Source organism: Dermacentor variabilis, chromosome 4 (assembly GCF_050947875.1).
Source record: "Dermacentor variabilis isolate Ectoservices chromosome 4, ASM5094787v1, whole genome shotgun sequence".
In the NCBI taxonomy this organism is placed as follows: domain Eukaryota; kingdom Metazoa; phylum Arthropoda; class Arachnida; order Ixodida; family Ixodidae; genus Dermacentor; species Dermacentor variabilis.
In genome coordinates, this window is record NC_134571.1 from 68863849 (window position 1) to 68881284 (window position 17436).

The following is a 17436-nucleotide window of genomic DNA, read 5'->3' on the forward strand; positions in this document are numbered from 1 at the left end:
TGCGGCCACGCGTGTCTGTGCGATATCAGCATGTGTATAATCTCGCTAAATGTCTCTTAGGATAAGTACACCCACTTAAGGGGCCCGGCAACCAAAAAAAGTGGCTTCAACCTAGTTATACGACCTTAAAGCTCTGTTAAGCATCGTTTGACGCGGTTTTGCTTGTTTTAATGTTTTATTGCACATAAAAGGGTTCTTTCGGTAATATTTGCGTTTCTTCTCCACCTCGAGCTTCTCGCTCTTCATCTGTCTGTCGCTAATTTAGCACGCTTCTTCATAGCTTCTTCCTGGTGAGCTATATCGGCAGGATTCTCACACTCAGCCTGAGGCCTGCGGCGAAGAGCTGACGCGCTCGCACCGGCGAGTGCTTCATCGATGGTGAGACTGAGCGACCAAGCGCTGGCGAAGCAGCTGTCAAACCGTCGCCTAGTCACGTGGTACACAGCGGCGAGGCTCGAACTGGCGCAGATGCGACGTCTCTCCGCAGAGAATCACGTGACGTGACGTCGTACTTTCACACTTGTGCGCCGGCGGCTGAAGGTCAAACGAGCACCGAGATCAACCCTAGGATTTGTACCTCGAGGAGTAGAGCTTTGGCTCTAAAGCGAATGCCTTTTATGCCTTGACTTGCAACCTGTAACTGAAGAGAGCACTTCATGATTGGAATTACAAAAAAATTCTAATTTGTCGTGTTCAGGTTGTTAGACGGCGTTGAGAAGCAGTTCGTTTTTATTTCTCCTTCTTTTAGGTATTTTTTTACTTTACTTAATTTATTCTTTATTTTATTTTTTAAATTTATTTGTTGATTTTTTTATAAGAGGGGGGGGGGGAGAGCCCCATGTCCGCATGCTTTTAATGACCGCTTTGCATTCGCGGCACTTCAAGGATGACTTTAAAATAACAGCTCCTAAAGGATGAATGACACAGAAAATAGGAAACAGAAACAGAACAGCATAAATGAAATTGTGACTAATAAATAAAAGTGAAATCTGACGTTCTGATCTTTTTTTCAGCATAAGTAATGATGTACAAATATAACGGAAAAGTTCCCTTGATTATATTTGTGTAGTGCATAATGGGCCATGAAAGTGACATTCACCGGCAGTGTAACTCCAGCACGTGAACTGTTGAAGCAGGCGTCCTATAGCTTAACGTATTCATTCGGCTGGTGCTTTTCCATTCCAAACTGCCTTTACCATAATAACTGGTATTATACTGTGCTTATTATTCGGTTAATGCACTTGTGTGCAGCGATGGAAGACAGACGTGTGCTAATTTTTGTAAAGGTACTCCTAATTATAATATTTATTTGTGTCAATGAGCTTGCGAAAGCTTTTATATATTTACTGCGAAGCCACGCCTTCTGTCCAAATGAGCAAATAATTGCACGTGATATAAATATTACGTGCCAATCATTGATCACATCCCCCCAAACTATTTCATCAATTCATATACAACGCAAAAAGCGCAAGGTAATCTGAATATTTTCTCCTGCTGAAAGAATACATACCGTATTTTCGCGATTCTAAGCACCCCCCCCCCCTCTACTTTCGCGAAAAAGTTAGGAAAAAAGATTGCATGCGAATCTAAGCACCCCCTTATTTGTTAGGAAGAGCGCGTAGCCGAGGCCACCAAACGCGCTTGCTCACCCTGGAATAATTATTGCTCGGCAGACCTGCAGGCACGCGGTTGATTTTTCTGTTGGACGCGTTTCGCGGTCATCTGACCCCGGAGATAAAGACAAAGCTTCGGAACATCAAAAGTGATGTGGTTGTGATTCCGGGTGGCATGACGGCAGTGCTGCAGCCCCTCGACGTTTCAGTCAACAAGCCATTCAAAGCCAATCTCCGACAGGAGTACGAAGAATGGGTGCGAAACCCTGATCGGAAGAAGACGCCGACGGGAAAGCTGCAGAAAGCATCGCCTTCAACAATCTCAAAGTGGATTTCGTACGCGTGGAAGAGGGTCCAAGTGGACGTTGTGGTCAAATCATTTAAGATATGCTCGATCACGAACAACTTCGACGGAACGGAAGACGACCTTCTGCGGGATACCGAGAGCAGTGGTTCAAGCGGTGCGACAAACTCGAGTGGCAGTGATAGTGACCGAGCATCCTACACAAGCAGTGGGTTTAGTGTCTGCACCTATTTTTCTTTTGAATGTTTGCAAAATAAAATGTTATTTCTCGTACCCATCTCGTCGTGATGTCGCAGCGAAAAAGAGGGAGGGGGGTCATTCTAGATTTTTCGAATCTAAGCACCCCCCCCCCCCCCTCACTTTGGGCATCGTGATCGTGAAAAAAAGGGGATGCTTAGAATCGGGTAAATACGGTAAATCAAGAGCAGCGTCTACTTTCCACGGGAAGTGTAGTTGTCAACTAAGTTCTTAATTAGTGGTGTATCTACCAATTTCCAAGCATTGCTATAGCTTCCCATATGCGGCGTAATATAATTCCACATGATCATGTGTTTGTATGGAGACATACCATGTGATAAAATAAGGCTCTGGACGTAGCATAACATGTCACAGAGGTTTTTCAACAGGATAGAAAAAAAAGAAAAACGAAACATCGAACAAATTCTGCAAGCTTCATTAAACCATAGGCGCTATCACGTAAAGTTATTACAAACTGTTTCTATCCCATTTCTGAAACAGGTGCTCCGCGATTGATCCGAACCACCACTCCGCCTGTGTGTCACGCACCCATATAATATTACGTGTACACACCGGCTATGCATGATTTGACCGAACAAAAGAAAAACTTCTGCAGCTGTTTTGCCATTAGCCCATCGCTATTGGCCAAAAGTTTTCGGGCTGCGTCCACTTCGCCTGTCTGTCACGCGACGTCACAAAAGTGCGAAAACTCGCCACATCAAAATGACTTGTACGCATTAAAGATGCATTAATATGCCTCACAAAACTGTATTTTTTTTTTCGCAAGAGCCGGCGACTGCCCCGTTTCGAGAGGAATAGATGCTTCTCTACCGATCACCCGCACACAGGCTACTCGGTGCTGTCAGGGTGTATGAATTTACTTGCGTATGATGAACATTCTTGCATGGTAGTATAGCGTTGTTGAGCCCTTTAGGTGCGTTTAAGACATCGTTCTGATAACTCCCCTTCTGTGGATATTCGTTTTAGGGTCATGTTTAACCTTCCGCTGCAGGGCACCCCGATTTTCGACCAGCTACCGCAACCTACGCAAGTGTTAGCGGGCCAATCGCACCCGCCGGCACCACCCTGCTCATCCGGTTATCTCTTTTCACTGCGCTAGCCAGCCTCACCGAAGCCCTCTTCAATGCTGCACGCTCCTCACCGATTGTCAGCCACTTAGATAAGAACAACCTGTCAAGATAGTCAATTTTATTCGTTTTGAAAGCAAATGAAAGTGACCTCCTATAATTATACGAGGAGAGCGTTTGATTGGTCGGTTCGAACAACGCTGCGGGTCACCGCCCGATGGTTACGTCACTGGTTACGTAAATTTGACGTCAGGATATTTACATGAAAACAGATTGGAATACCGTGTAGGTTTACCTTGTACAATGGTCTTACCTTGTAGGGCCCCATACCTATACATTATTCGTGTGTATGTACTTCATGAGGTCTGATTAATAACTCCAAATTTATTCAGCACTTGTTTCTCCTGATCGAATAGTAGATTCATCCGTCGCCACCATCCGCAATGATTGTCGTCAAGCTCTACTTTCCAAGTTCGTCCCGCATCCTCCCACATCGCAGAAACATTTTAAAGGCAAACATCATCGATCTTTCTTGCTAATGAGGCTCTCCTTTTATCTTTATAAACTTCTTATGGTGTTGCAATGTCTCCTCTTTGCATTTGGATGGGAACAGTGGTTTGTTACGCGATGTCGAAAAATTGGGCATTGCTGGCAAGACAGCGATGCAACAAAGAGGCGAAAGCGACGAGCTTGTACAGCTTGGACGCCGTGCATTTTGTTCAGAGAAACAATGAAGCGCCAAAATAGCCGTGGCAGAAAGACTAATTCTCAACGCTCTTCACGACTCTGGGATGCGTAATAGTTCTGAGAAAAATAACCGAGAGGCTACATATCTTTTTTGTGTTCATGCTTGTACATGGTGGCGTCTCCATAGCTCGCCGTGACTTTTGGCCGCGCCTTCAGGCGCTCAGGTTCAATGTAGGACTTTTTGTAGAAGTTCAGGAACAATGCTAGCACAAGCAGCGTCTGCACGACACCCAAGAATATGAGGTACCGGGGAAAACCACAGTCGACGAATAGTGGTATGGACATGTGCACGACTATTATCACAAACTGCACTATCTGGAGCGTGGTCAGGTACTTCTTCCACCAAAGGTACTTGCGCATCGTCGGTCCCATGTTGGCCAACAGGTAATAGGAGTACATCACCACGTGCACGAAGGAATTGAGTGCCAGGCTGAATGCCACTTGACCCTCCGGCGCGAAGAGGACCCAAAACCAGACGTTCAATGTCACCATGACGTGGTGGATGACGTGGAGGTGAGTGATCTGGTTGAACTTCTTGCGGAGCACGAAGAACACGGTGTCCAAAAAGTCCACGTATCGGAAAAGTACGTAGACCCAACCGGTCCTGTACAACTCCTGGAGGCTGTTGTCGACGCGGCCAGTGATGCCCTGGCACCAGAAACTGTAGCTGCCACCGGGCAAGTACGTGGAGCACATAAGCGTGGCGCAGAGTTTGAGATTGGCTAGCACCATGAGAAGGTTGTGCACCCGCACTAGACCGTCAATGCGGAAAGGCGGCCGGTCTTTCATCCAGCGTGGACCAGAGACCTTGACGAAGTATATGTAGAGGGCGACGAGAGGAAATACGAACAGCGGGTTCATCACTACAGGGTAGTGGCGTGTACGGGGGTCACCCAGCTGCTGCAGGTTTGCCAGGAAATAGATGGGATTATCCACGAATGACTTGTACATAGAGTTCTCGACGATGGTGCTCTTCTGAAGGGTGTCATTGGTGGCAGCCGCCATCTTGCCTTGCCGTAGTCTCTGCGTAATTGAGAGAACAGAAAATACATGAAAACTAGGAACACTGAAAGCGCACCTCGCTAGGCCCTATTGTAAATTTTAGTTATACGCTGAAATTTCTAGAACGACCGTCTATAGGGATTGTTTTACCGAAATATATTTTAATCAGTTTATTCAAAGAGGAGAGAGAAGAAATTAAATACCGCTTTACCGTACCACCAAGAGCCTATAGCTTGAATCCCTACAGTTGCACTCTCTCCCTCTGTCTTGAGTAGCGTCCGCAAGCGACGTTCCTTCCCCACCTTCTCCCATACCGGAGCCGAGGAATCGCTTCGATCTGATATGACGAGCCCCACCCTAGTTTTTTTTATTCCTCTCTTTCTTATTCGTTTCTTCTTTTTTTTCCTTCTTTTACCTTTTTTTCCCTTCTTCTTTTCTGCGCGATGCTTTTCTGGTGGCGTCGTTGTGCGCTTCGCTTTGGACGATTTACCGAAGTGACAGGTCATCGTGAGAGACGTTGCCAGGATCATAACGGCGGCGTTTGCGTAGCACATGAGACTGGCTACTTACTCGTCTCTGTCCTTCCTTGCCTACTTTCGTGCGTTAAGCAAACACCGCCGTTATAAACTATGACCAACTCGCCCAAGCCTCTACCCTAATAAGTTCCTACGATGCTAGGACTGTGCTTTACCTCTCACCGTTGTTGTGCGTGCTATCTCGACTCCCTGGTTCGGAGCGACGCTTTTCTCGAGAGGAAGGACACGTGGCGTTCGGTTTTAAATTTCGGCGGTTTTCTGGGGGTGCAGACGCAATCGTCAGCGTGTGCAGAATGCACTGCGCTTGCATGTTTGAACGACCAAACCTGGTGAGGGGCATTTAAAAGGAAATTCAAAAATTTCCTTAGTGCTTTTCATTCTTTACCTGGAATTGAAGGCGCTGGGGGAAAGTACATCTGGTGAAGGGAAATGCAGTCCCTGAAGAAAATGGAAATGTGTTGTAAGAATGTTACTGGAGCGCATGTTTCTTTGTAGAGAGGATAGAGGGACCAGGATCTGGCTACTTCGTCGCTTTCTGTCTTTGTCTTCCGCGGCACACTATAGCACATAAAGAAACTGAATTGCCTGTCACTTCGTGGCGTTTTTATAGTAAATTTAGGAAAGGATTTGACACCGTGGGTTTGCATGATTTCAAAATTGTTAAAGAAAGTCAGCCGACCTGTCAAATTGACAATAAAAGAAAAAACAACAGAAAAGAAGGAGCGCGGATTAGCAGGAATTTATGTGTTTTATCCCCCAATGACCAAAGTGTAATTGGTTACGAGAGCTGACCTACAAGAATAAACCAGCGCAAACCACGATAAACTGCCAAGCGAACAACTTTAATGAAGTGTAGGACCAGACTCCTTCAAGACGACTGCTGTGCGAGTCTCGAAAACCTGTGGAGCGGGGCTGTATTCCAATAATGTTATTCCGACTCACCCCAACGCAAGGCTTAATCAACAATTACCTGAATTTGTTAACCCTGCCGAATCAAAAGTGGATGCAAGTTAGATTTCACAGACATTAAATGCTGATGTTCATCGCTAGTTCCCACTGAAAAGAAACAAGCACCGTCTTTAGCATTCCCTCATCTCGCGGACGGTGCGTCGTGAAGGTTTTATACGAGTAGAAGAATTATGCGTTAAAGTATTACGTAATGACGTCAAAGGTAGTGGTTCTTCCCGAGTAGCAGGAACAATTAGACTGCTCGCGAAAGTCCTCTGTCTGTGTCTTTCGAGGCTGTCGGCAACTGCTGTTGCGAAATTTGTTTCCAATGTTCCAAGCAAACTGGCCGCCCCCATAACAGTAATGTAACCATAATGCCTCTATTTCGCATTCTCCAGTCAGTCACACGTACAAGACGCTGTGGCTGAGTAATGGCAGTAAGAATTAGTGATAAGGCATGGATAGATGCTGTTTAAGGAGGCAGGACGTTTGGCCTATTTGATTAGACAAATATTAACTAACAGCACGAAAAATAAAACTTGGATACAAGAGAATAGTGTTTCATCCCTTCTCTTATCTTGGGTCCAGGTTTCACGTTAGCGTTGTTAGTTTAAAGATGTTGTTTAGTTGAAAATTAGAGGAAGAAGTGGAAGTGGCTAGGCCATGTAATGCACAGAGCATATAATTAGTGATCTATTATATTAAGCCCAATCAACTCCTAGGGAAGTTAAATTCAGTGCTGTGCAGCCGACTAAAAATGTGAAAAATAGGTGAAGTCGAGGAGGCCATCTAATCCACAGAAGAGACAAGAAGTAATGTTTTAAAGTTGTGGAATGTAGTGCCGAAGGAAATGTCAGAGCCTCAAATCTAGTAGGGGCCTAAATTAAGGGATGACATTACGAAATTCGCAGTTATAAAATGGATTCTGTTTAGGCAGCGGAGTTGTAAATGAACATCCCTGTAGAAGAATCATTGCACTTTCAGCGAATTCAAATGAACTGACTATAATGAAAAGAAGGATGACAACTACCAAAGTTGAAAAATTGCTTTCAAAAGTTGCTTCTTGGTATCTTTCTGGTAACAACTTTGGCGATTCTAGCGCTGCTCAACTGTTCGATCCTGATGAACAACACATTCACTGCAGCATTGCTTCCCATAACACGTATGGAACGTGCCAAACCTGTCGTCAAGAGTTACTCTTTACGTTTGCATATGTTAAATTGAATTCATAGGTGTTACGCGCCAAAACTGCAATTTGATTATGGGGCACGTCGTAGTGAGGGACTCCGTATTAATTTTGACCACCAGGGGATTTTTACCGGGCCCCTAATGCATGGGACACGGGCGTAATTGCATTTCGCCCCCATAGAAAGGTGACCTCCGCGGCCGGGATTTGATCCCGCGACTGCGTGCTTAGCAACGCAACACCACACTCGCTAAGCGACTACGCTTGGTCGCATATGTTTCGAGGTGATGTGATAAAGACGGCAAACAGCGGCGTTACCCCTAGTACAAAGAGAGAGAGAGAGCAAGACAGGAAAGACAGGAAGGTCAACCAGACGAGCACCCGGTTTGCTGCCCTACACTGGGGGTTGGGGAAAGTGGAATAGAAATAGAGGAAATGAGAACGAGTGCGTAGGAATAACAGGAAGAACAGACGAGCGCCATATTTCGTCTATAATAACAAATGTTCTTTACCAACCTAGCTGCTATGAGATTGTGAGATATATATATCCACGCAAAGAAGAAGAAAATAAACTTTATAAAACAGAATGGTCCTGCAGTTTTGTTTGTGGTGGCCTCAGGTGGCAGCTCGAAGTCTTTGGACTCGGGTGGCATCATCGGCTTGCCGGACGGCCCAGAACTAGTCGTCCAACTCCGAACTTTTGAGAGCCGCCTTCCAGCGGCGGGTACGCCGACGGAGAAGATCCCCGGTGGCCCCCGCAGCTGGGGCAGCGTCGGGAAGAAGCGAGCTTGAGGCTTCCTGTACGCTGATAACGGCCGCTGTTACGGACGCGTCGCGAACGGAGGTGGTTTCAGTATCGTTGTTGCCGGCAAATTCCCACAGTATGTGTCGCAGCGTTGCCCTCTGTCTACACGCTTTACGCGCATCGGTATAAACGCGGGTAGCAGTGATATAAGACGGCGGAGCTAAGCTATAGGTGTGTGTTTGCAGCAAGCGTAAAGTTACGGCCTCTTTCCTGTTTAATTATTGTGCAGTGGCAGGAATGTGCGTTTTTCGAGTCTGTAGTGTTGGCTGAGGCCTCTGAACGTGGCCAGGCAATCGCCTCACGCCCACTGTGATTCTTGTTTCTGCCTTTCTATCGCAGTGTCCCGATCCGACAGATCCGGTGCCCCACTCTCGGGGGCGGAAGCGGTGGCCACATAATCTGCGGCGGCTCGGTGTGTGCCGGGGTCCAGAGGAGGAAGACCCTAGAATTTTGAGGCTGCGAGGGCGAGGTCGGGTCGCCGTCGTCACATATTTGGACTATGCGGGCCACTTCCCGCGAGACGCGGCCGCCCGCGAAGCCGCGGATTGCCGCCTGCGAGTCGCTGATCACGATCGCAGCGTTCGGCACCGCGGCCAGTGCTAGGACTATCGGGGCTTCTTCGGCCACCTCCGTGTGTCCCGTGGTTACTGTGGCGTTGGCGAGGCGCACCCGTGAGGTCTACAATCGCGATCGCGTGAGCGCTTCTTCCTTTTTCATATCATGCGGCGTCTACGTACACTGCGTCGTTGGTTTTGCCAAACTTCTTTTGAAGGTCGCTTGCTCGTTTGTTGCGTCTCCCGACGTGGTGCGTCGGGTGCATGTCACGCAACTTGATTTTTTTTATTAACTACGCAGATGTATGGTATAGTGTTAACGCAGATTCCGCCTTATTTTGTTTTTCTTGGGGGGCGCTGCAAGCGTTCGTCAAGAGCGGACGTTCGATGCGTGGGCTCCGTTGACAATCTTCGATTGCGGCGGGTTACAATATTGGATCACCGTATATTTACCATCCACGGGGTCCCTTCAACGCCTGGCATCGCCTGGTACCACCAGTGAACCTGTGAGTGCCATATTCTCGGCGGTAAAGACAGTCTGGCTTCTCAGCACCACGAGAAGAGCGCTAACCCTAACGGCCGAGTGGTTTGGGTGCATCACCGCAGCGGAGACGCAGGTGCGCCCGCGGATGCGCGGCATGGCGTTCGCGCAACGCTGGGTCTAACGACGTTCGCCGGTGAGTGCTCCCGCTTCACTCATGACTACCGCGACTACTATGAATTCCCTAAGAGGCTACGACCCGACGGAGATGGACTTCAGTCCTGTACCAACATCCCAGCAGCAGCTGATGCCCCCGCAGGATCTCCCGAAGGAAGACAACAGCCATGGCCGGAACATATGGTCCCGGCGCAACAACGAAAGAGCGGCGCAAGCTAAATCGACAGCTCCCAAGCAAGAGCCGGAGCAGAAAGAACGCCGAGAGCCTCCCGCACCGAGACTTCCGCGTCTACCGAGTTTAAAGAATTTTCCATACAAGGTCATCATCCGACCTAAAACCACGGTGGATCTGCAATCTGTGGCTCCACGCTCCTTCGATCTCGAATTAGGGATCCAAGCGGCCCTCAACACACCGCTACAAGAAAAGCCAACTCTGCGCGTTGTTAGCCAGCAGAACATTATAATGATATGTACTCACTGTGAGGAAGATGCGTTCCGCCTCGCCAAGCTTAATAGTCTGCACCTCGACGGCAAGAGTATAACAGTCACCGCCTACGTTGCCTTGCCAGAGGATGTTTGCAGGGGTGTAATACATAATATCAAGCCTGAAGTGGGTGATGACTCTATCTTCCAAGACGTCTCCTCACCCAGCCATACAATCCTGGGAGCGCGCCGTCTGGGCAAGACTACGTCGGCAGTCATCGTCTTCGCCGGCCAGAAAGTTCCATTCACGGTCAACTACGGGTGGTCAGAGCGCCGCTGCTACATCTACCGGAAAACGAGGGCGGCTTGCATCAACTGTGGAATGCGAGGTCACCGAGCAGACGTCTGCCCGAAACCCAAGGGGGCTGCTTGCCAGAACTGTGGAACGCCGAGTCCAGATGAGACGCACGAGTGCGCACCCGTTTGCGCGCTGTGCAAGGGTCCGCACAAGACTTATTCAAGGGACTGCAAGGAGAAATTCCACAGACCGCTGAACAAGAACGCTAGTGCCACGTCATCAAACGCGGCATCAACAACGGAACTTGAAGAAGGTAGGAGCAGGCCGAGGCAGAAGAAGCAGCCTGAACAGCGATGGCGAGGGGCGTCGTCATCAGTCTCTCACTCTCGTTCCACCTCTCGCGGCCGTTCGAGCTCGCGACGCCGGGCAACCGGCTCCAACCAGAACGCCAGTCACGTGGAGGCGGGTAAAGAACAAGGGAAGGAGAACCTCACGAAGACCACCGGGGCGCTGAAGAAGACGTCCTCGAGTCAGCTCTCAGATTCGAAGGTGAGCTTTGCAGAGTGGCCTCCCCTCCCCTCGACCTCCCCGCAGAATAACACGCAGTTGGCAGCACTCAAAAAAGAGATAGAAAGTCTTAAAAAACAAGTCAGCGCTTTAACAATCCAAAACCAAGAGCTTAAGCGATCCACTACTAATGCAATAACTCCGGTAACTCAGCCTACTCCTCAAAGCCAAACAAAGCAGGTGCCTAGCTCCCAACCTACCTTAGGCGAGGTCTACCAACAAATTATCCAAGAACTCCGATCCTTCAAGGAGGAGTTTCGAGCCTTTCCAATTTACGTGAACGCCCAAATCCAAGAAATTCGAGAGCAGATTGCAAATAACAGACGATACACGGAGACGGCAATTTCTGCACTTCGGAAGGAACATGCGGATAAAAGACATAAGTCCAAATTCGCTCGTACAATGCAAGTGGACGAGCCCTCTGATACAGACTCACCATGCCAGCCAAGCCTAGAATACAGATCTGGCAGTGGAACTGCCGGGGCTACAGGAGAAAGCAGGCGTCCCTTAATCTCCTACTATCTCAGGAATCTGACCCACCGGCAGCTATCCTAATTCAAGAACCCCACCTAATACCTATCAAACTCCAAGACTATGTGACTTATCAGCAAGACCAGTTAACTGCCACGTTAGTGCACAAACTCTACACTGCCATACTGCACGACCCTTTCGAGCCGGATATTGCGCACTGCTATATTACTATTCTTCCTCTCCAAAGAGGAGCAACAAGCACGCATGTATTGAATGTTTACAGCCCTCCGAAAGACAGGCACGCAAGATTGGGTTCCCTCATAAAGAAATTTCTGAGCTTAGCGGGCCATGCCCCCTGCGTGATTGGGGGCGACTTCAACGCACCGCACCCTTCATGGGGCTACCCGGCGGCGACAACAAAAGGCAGAAAACTGGAAGAAGTAGTGATGCAAGAAGGGCTATCGATCCTCACCGATCCCACTTACCCTACGAGGCTGGGAAACAGTGTTAGTAGAGATACGTGTCCGGACCTGACGTTCACCAAGAACATAAACAGCGCGATTTGGAAGAATACCGAACAGCACCTGGGAAGCGATCACTTCATCCTCTCTCTGGAGATAAGCGCAAACGCATGCAAACGCAAAATAGGTATCGCAAGAATTACGAACTGGGACAGGTGGAGACAGGCCCGAGCATCTACTGCAAACCCTATTACAAACCTAGAGGAATGGGTTAAGGGTGAGGTGCAAGCTTTGAAAGCCTTTACGAAAGAGGTCTGCACGACAGAAGATTGCCCAGCGGTCGATCCGCACCTTCTACATTTATGGGAAGCAAGACACTCATTGACAAAGAGATGGCGAAGACAGCGGCTTAACCGCAAACTAAGGAAAAAGATAGATGAGATAAACAAAAAGGCAGAATCCTACGCCATATCCTTGGCCAGACAGAACTGGAATACGCTCTGCGATGGTATTCAGGGGAAGCTAGGTGTGTCAAAGACTTGGAAGCTCCTGCGTGTCCTAATCGACCCCAGCAGCAGCAAGTCGGCCACTAAAGACAGGCTCACGAAGATTGTACACACCATCCCGGGTACGGACACAGAGTTGATGGAAAAGCTCAAGACCAGGTATCTGTGCACGGACCCAGTCGTGGAACAACCGGAGTATTCTGGGCTGCCGAATGCGAAGCTGGACATCCCACTCACGAAAGAAGAGATCAAAGCAGAAATTGCGGCCATGAGAAAAAATGCAGCTCCAGGTCCAGATCAAATAACAGCAAAGCTCTTATTTAACCTCAGCGATGACACCATCACCTCGCTGGTGGAATGCTTCAACGAGCAGCATTGGGCTACAGGAACGCTACCAATATCCTGGAAGACGGCCGAGGTTCGCTTCATTCCGAAGTCGAACAAACCCCTTAAACTGGATAATCTTAGACCGATATCGCTGACCTCGTGTTTGGGCAAGCTCATAGAGAGAGTCATCAACACGAGACTCAGTAGATACTTAGAAGAGAACAACCTCCTACCTAACACTCAATTCGGCTTTCGCCCTCACCTATCGACCCAGGACGCCCTCTTGTACCTGTACAAGGATCTCCTTGAGACACCACCCAAGTCACAGACAAGGGCCATCCTGGCACTTGATTTGAAAGGAGCGTTTGACAACGTTCTGCATAAAAATATTCTTCAAAGCCTCGCCGACACCAACTGTGGCGCCAGAACCTACAACTATGTCAAAAACTTCTTATCAGCAAGGCAAGCCACTATAAACTTCGGTGGAATAAAATCAGATCCCATCACTCTAGGCCCTAGAGGAACTCCGCAAGGGGCGGTACTGTCACCCCTTTTGTTCAATTTGGCTATGAAAGATCTACCAGGCCTTCTCTCCGAAATCCCGGGTATCAAACACACATTGTATGCGGATGATATAACTGTCTGGTGCAACTCGGGGAGTGACGCCGAGATCGAGGAGCGTCTTCAAGCAGCAGCGGACACGGTGGACCAGTACGCCAGGGAAAGAGGCCTCCAGTGTGCGCCGGAAAAGTCCGAGTTGCTCATCCTGAAGAACCCGAGGACACCCCTGGCACAGAACATCACGGTGTATATAGACAACCACTCAGTACCGAAACCCACGGAGATCAAGATCCTAGGGCTGTATATCCCGCAGGGGCGACAGAATACCAGCACTATGAAGAAGCTTACAACATCCACCGAGCAAATCCTCCGGATGATGCATCGTATCAGAAATAAGCACCATGGCATGAAGGAAAGGGACGCCATCCACTTGGTGCAGGCTTTCGTGATTTCTCGGATAATGTACGGGACGGCATTCCTTAACCTCTCCAAGTCGGAAATTGAAAAGTTGGAGGCACTGATCCGGAAGGCCTACAAGACGGCACTGGGGCTACCAAACTCCACGCCAACGGCAAAGCTCATGGCTCTAGGAGTACATAATACCCTCAAAGAGATGTGGGAAGCACAATACATCTCACAACTCAATAGGCTCGCACTCACAAAACCAGGTAGAGATCTCCTCGAACAGATCCATATTAATCTGCCCTATACGATAGACCAAAGGGGAGAGGTACCACGTGATGTGAGGAGACGCATCAACGTGTACCCCATTCCGCGGAACATGCATCCCGCATATAACATCGAAAGGAGAAAAGCAAGAGGGGAAGCCCTGCAGAAGAAATGGGACGAGCAACCTAACACCTTCCATGTGGACGCCGCAGGGCCAAAGAATGGAGTGATGACTATTGTGGTCTCAACGCCTTCAGGATTGATGGTGAATTGCGCCTCGATGAAAACATCCAACCCCACTCACGCAGAGGAAGCAGCTATTGAATTAGCTATAGCATCTAACCCCAACGCCGTTGTGCTCACTGACTCCCAGAACGCCTGTCGCAACTTCAATAATGGATTAATTCACAGGTCAGGGTTGTCATTGCTGACTAAGCATCCACCCAGCCAAGCCTCAGTCATCTGGTTTCCCGGTCACCTGGAACTACCAGGAGGAAACGAAGCCGCTCACAGGCATGCCCGAGCTATTCTATACCGGGCGTCTCCGCCTGATGACCGTGAAGAGTGCTGGGACCTAACTGCTTTAGCAGTGCATGCTGACAATCTCGCACCATACAGAACAGCCAGTAAGGAGTACTCAACACCACATAAATCCCTCAATAAGTTGGAAGAGAACACTCTTAGGAGACTACAAACTAATACATACCCAACGCCAGCTAAGTTACACCAGTGGTACCCTACACTATACTCCCCGCAATGCCCACACTGTGGAGAGGTAGCTAACCTCTACCACATGGTGTGGGCTTGCCAATTTAATCCCATAGTTTACCCCATTCCAAATCCATCAAAAGAGCAGTGGGAGGCTATTCTGCTCAGCGATGATCCTGACCGTCAGCACTGGCTGGTGGGGAGGGCCAGCGCAGCAGTAGTAACCAGTGGGCTACCGGAATAGGCGGCCCACCCACGAGTTCTACAAATATCCTACAAATAAAGATGTTTTCAATCAATCAATCAATTGTTTTTCTTTTTTGTATGTGAAGGCGGCTTAAAATGGAGTAGCAAGGAAGAGTTTTCTATTGATATTCAGAATCGTGGGCAATAACACGTTGAAACGATCGGCGCATGATACCAGGGGAGACGTGACCTGAGTTATTAATTCAAGCCGAGTTATTGCCAAATTCATTAGAAGTAGTGGCGTGGTATATGCTGCAACACTCTTAAGAGAAAGTCGCCATTTTCACTAACTAAATACTAACACGTCACTTGTCCGAAGAATCACTACCTTCTTAGTATGGGCAGGTAGTAAAATGATGGTTAGTACTTTCACTACCTTGTACTTTCAATACTACCTCGGTATAGTGCAGTTACCAATGCCACTGAAATATAATTACCAACAATACAATGGGGCATATTTGATCTATAAGTGCCGCTTGCATTGGCTACGAAATCAATGGTATTGTAAAAGCATAAGAAATTAAAATAATAAATATATATGAAAAAAAAGAAACGCGTCCTTTCGCTATGTATTAGGGCACCCCGAAGCACTGCGAATATTTTATCGCAAGGAAAGGGACCCGTTAAATCAACACATCTCTGTCACGATGTGGAAAACGTTATAAACGCTTAGCACATGAGAGACAAGAAAGCAGCAATATCACCGCTGCTGTAGTGTCAGCCTTGTCTATACAATGCAGACAGAACATGCACCACGCATGCGCAATGAGAGCAAACTGCGAACGCCGTCACAAATTTGATCGTGTGTATTGCGCTGCCTGAACGCGCACATGCCACGCGAGACTGATGACTACGCCGCATCTCTATACCGTTCACTCAGAGTGTCTACATAAAGAGACCCGTGTGTGCGCGTGTTAATCGCAGTGGTGCTGAGTAAAATGCCACGCACTCGGTTCGGAATGTATATTAAAGCACTCATTAGCGAAAAGCAGCATGCGTAAGTTTGGAGTCTATACGATAATGCCAAAATCCAATGGCTTAATACAGCAAATTCAACGGTCGATGGAAAATTAGATGAGCTGTTGTCCGTTATCTTCCATTTCGTGTGCTTTTTCCCTGAGAACGTTTGAGCACAAGGAATAAGGTGCAGGCATCTTTCCACCGAGTACCGCGATCCTATTAGCGGCTCAACGGAGAAACAATAACAGGGCAGTTTCTGAATTCGTAATTCTACTGTAATTATGAGAACCAGTGTGAAACGGCCTAAATATTCGTCGTCAAGGTCATTCCACCTTTATGAAGGCTATAAATTAGGTTTGTATGGAATTATATGGATATGAAAGACTTACACGCAGCCGGTCTTAATGCGTGACTGAAGAAGGCATACGAGCGCATGCAAAGCTGACAACAATTTGCATCCGTAATAACTGCAATGCTGCTGTGCTGCCAGAAAATTCACACCACTCTTACCTTTGTAAGTTGCCTCAGTACGTCGATTGAGCTCTTCAAAGAATGCGGCTAGAATTTTTGTCCCTAGCAAAAGGCCACTGGATGCAAGAAAAACGTAGCGCACTGCATGAATTGACGCCGCGGCTGGCCGCGCGATCGCGACAGACCAAGCAGACTTGCCCGAAAGGTCGTAATGACGACGACCTGCGGAAACGCGGGATAGACGTTGGACGATCCAACGTCACGTGGGAGAGGGAGCCCGGCATTTGAATGTCTTTGGAAAGCACGAATGGCAGACAGGCTTCCTGCAAACCGAAGTCGATTCACGTGCGTGTTGTAACCACCGCACGACGTTAGTTCCCATGAATCGCGACATTATCTGTGCGCTTCCTAGTTGCTTTTGTTCTCTGTGCAAATGTACTCGCGTGATGGGGGGCGATGATTTCGATCTTCACATTTCCTTTGTGGCAAAAAGGAGTTACCCTAAGAATACCTTCATACTTAGCATGTTCGGATTGTACGTTGTGCTAAGGCATTGTTCCTTACATTGAATAGAGCCGTAGCTGTAGCAGTAGTACTGGTTGGCAATTGTTTATACCCATTCCGAGGGATTGGCTTCTGACTTTTGAGATACAATGGACGAAATTAAAGCGTGCGACGAAAAAAGAAGCAAAAACTGAGTGCCAATAGGCTGACCTCAAAAAAGAAGAAATAGAAATTCTGTTGGAACACGGAGTGACGAAAGCAAAGGACTAAAGAAATGACAAACCCTCCCCCTCCCGGCGAAAAGAAAAACGATAAACGAAAGCAAAAGAGATGGAGCCTCTTTGCAGTCATCACTGGGCAACCTTTATTATTACGCAAAAAAGAAATAAATATAAAAAATAAAACTTAGCTTCGAAGAAAAATGGGATTACATGTAGTAAGCAGATGTCTCTGAATTGCAGAGTCATCAGTTCTTATTATTGCAAAATTGCTAAAATTAGAAAGTTGCATCTTATACCCATAAGGATTGGTGGTGCCGTATTTTTTATGTCAAGTTGCTATTGCTCTAAGAACTTCTGATGTTTTA

General features: G+C 47.8%; 1 pseudogene; it reads right to left on the reverse strand.

Moving 5' to 3' along the window:
* Window positions 1-2972: 2972 nt before the first annotated feature.
* Window positions 2973-16540, reverse strand: LOC142577806 (very long chain fatty acid elongase 7 pseudogene; annotated as a pseudogene).
* Window positions 16541-17436: the final 896 nt, after the last annotated feature.